Genomic DNA, 3,183 nt, shown 5'->3' with positions numbered 1-3,183 from the left:
TAGAAAAATAACAGCTTTCTGAAGGGCTGCACCTTAGCTATGAAATTTTGTTATAGACCAAAACATATTCTCTCTGATATCTCTTACCTAGCAATTTTAAACAAGACCTTGCGCCAGTCCAACATTAAGAACATACTATTCACAGTTAATCCTATGTCCTCAGAAGCATGCTTTTAAACAGAACAGTATTCTCAATAGATGTGACTTTCTTCCTGCTGTAAAAATGTAGTAGAGATAACCTGATTACAGGGTCCTGTTATATTAAATACAAGTGAATTTTTATCTTTTAAAATTTTGTTGTGTTTGTCACTGTTGTTTTAATCATACAAAATAAAAATGGTAGAACAAATGACCAGAAGAAGTGATCAATACTACAAGTTACTTCTGATCCTCAGTAATTCTGTTTAAAGACAGAGTGTAAGTCCCACTGAAATTTATGGGAATTTTCCTGCTATCCTCAGTGGGAGATAATCTAAGTTTAACATTCTCAGTATAAGCAATTAAAGTACCTAAGGCCCTGATCTAAGTTGTATGTCAGTATAATTACACAAGTGTAGCTATTTTTCTGTACTATTGAACACATAGCTATAAAGGTGTAATTTTCTACATGGGCATTCAAATTCTGCTGCAAGAAAAATAAACCAGTAACAGCTCTCATGTTAGGCACGCTTTGCTATGACTTACCTGTAAATCAAAAAATTATCCAGGTACTGGGAGTACATACTTCTGAGTTCATAGTAATGCAACTGTATTTGAATAAACGTGCACCTCCAAAATTTTCCATGTAGATAAATACTTTTTGTATAGGCACTGTGGACTGGGCCAAGAAGGAAGGTACAGATTAATCATTACAAAACCTAAGTTTAAGTGCACTACCATTTATGACAATTTTTCCCTCTTAGTTTGCAACGTCCCTATACGCAGCAGACCAAGTGGTACTGAGGGGAAAAGAACCCAGCTCCAAATGCAGGGAAGAACCTAATCATGCTGGGGATCATGTCAGGCTGCTAGCAAGGTACCACACCCTAATGTATATACCTGCCTTTCAGTAAGGCTAATGAGCTCAGTCACAACATGGGGTCACTGTGAACTAGACCTGGTTTGTGTCTTGCCAGCTCAACATATAAGCAAGGCATACCACTCCCATGCCCATGGTTCTCCTTGCAGACACAGTTGTGGGTGCAGGGGACTTCAGCAGCTCCATGGTGAAGTGCTAATCTAAGCAGGTACTTTAGGATGCTGCAGGTTGAGCTTAGAAGACATCATCTGGCTCACTTGGCTATAACCATAGTCAGTCTAAAACCCTGTGTGCACAAGGAAGTTATTACAGAGAAAACCAAGGTGACAGTGGAAAACAGACAAGCTATTCTGCACCGACTTCAGGTGCAGATCTTCCATTCTGGGATACAAATGCACCCTGATCACTCAGCTGAATCCCTGTCCAAAGAAAGCTCACTTGAAGGAGCTAGGAAAACTGAGTTCAAACCTGTGAAAACAGTCAGAGGAACCATAATTGCATTGTAAGCTTATTCCACAGTAGTTTTCCATATTGAAAGATGAATGTAGTCTTAATTCACTGCAACAATACTGAATAAAGTGTATGCTGCAGCATGTTGTTAATTGGTCAAATGATGCTTGACTTTCTATCCCATCAGCCCTGTCAATGTCAGGGTTGGTTTTTTTAAACCACATTTAGCAAAGGCAGCATGGGAGTGTCTCACCAAAGGGAGGGTTTGGGACTATGGCCCTCATCTCACTGTAAGAGAGGGAGATTTTAGCTTTTTTAGACCCACATCTTCCAAAGTACTTAGGCAATTGACACTTACATATGTTTAGTTTGGTTTGGTTTGAGGCCCAACGTTACAAAGATATTAAAAAGAACTGTCTAGCTTCTGTTCCATTTCCTTGGGAGTCTGATGACTAAACACCTTTGGGAATTTGGGCCTCAGGTATTTTTAAAAATGTTTTCATTCTATCTGATCTAATCTTCAGTTTCTCCTCAAAGCTAAGTTAGAATTCTAAATGTTACTTAAGTGTCACCTGTACAATGTCAATATTATTAAGCTGATTAAAAGCGGTGGATGAACGGAAAACCTAACTGTGAAGACAGAAGTGGAAAAGAGGAGTATGTTGTCTAAACATTTCTCTCGCAGTAGAGGATTGTTTCATATGCCATACTTCCTGCAACATGATGGAACACAGCTAAACTATTAATTCATTTCAGATAATTCCTAACTTTCGTTATTACTTAAATTGTGTAGTCCAGGAGGTATATATTTTTTTAAAATCAAACGATTGTACCAATAAACTAAAATTTATGGTGCATCCAGTATGAAACCTTCTGTGGCACTGAACAGAAGTATGATGTGCTGTGGCTGGGAGACAGGGAAGGGCTTCCCTCTGGGGACACAGGGGCCTTCCCATCTCCACTGCTCCTTACTGGATTCCTGCTGGCATTCAAAGCTGACTGAGGCTGCCTTAGGTGGCCAATAACACTGGATTTTGTACCGGTGATTATTGTAATAACACACTTGCAGGAAATTTTAAGGACTGAAATAGTTTCTGCAGAAATACTTTACTCACTATTACCACTCGCCCAGGCTCCAAAATGAAATGAGACTTACAGGCCAGTTCTCTCATAGCACAGCAATGTTGACCCAGAGCAGCAAGCTGGCTGCAGCAAAAACTGTCCATGAAGCTCTTGGGGTGCAGCAGGAAGAAGAAAAATAGTGTGGAAATTGGGGAAGAGGCACATGGGTACAAAATGATGATGTTGTCTTAATTCTTTTAGAAATAAATTTGAAAGGAAACAATCAGAGGAAGCAGGATGCTGGCCAGCCAGGTGCAGGGTATGTCACTTCGCAGAGACAGGGCTGGTTCTCAGAGCCTGAAAACATCTTTAGAAAACCTTCGCTGGAGACTGGAAAGCGAACGGCATAATGGAGACGTCTAGCAGCTCCCACCATCCTCTTGGCATCAAACCTGTTAAATGAACAGAAGGCGGCCTCGGGTCTGACCGGGAAAGTCACACTGCTCCTGTCCCTCAGCACCGCTCCCCACAGCTCCCTCAGCCTCGCCCCGTTCCCGCCTTCCCGCTCCCCCGGGCCGAGGCTTCCCGCCCGGGTCTCGCGCCCTGCCTCGCCTGCTCTCCCGCCCGGGGCTGCGGCGGGGGGCGGTGGCGGG

Source organism: Falco naumanni, chromosome 10, assembly GCF_017639655.2.
Source record: "Falco naumanni isolate bFalNau1 chromosome 10, bFalNau1.pat, whole genome shotgun sequence".
Taxonomy (NCBI): Eukaryota; Metazoa; Chordata; class Aves; order Falconiformes; family Falconidae; genus Falco; species Falco naumanni.
This window is presented reverse-complemented; position numbering follows the sequence as displayed.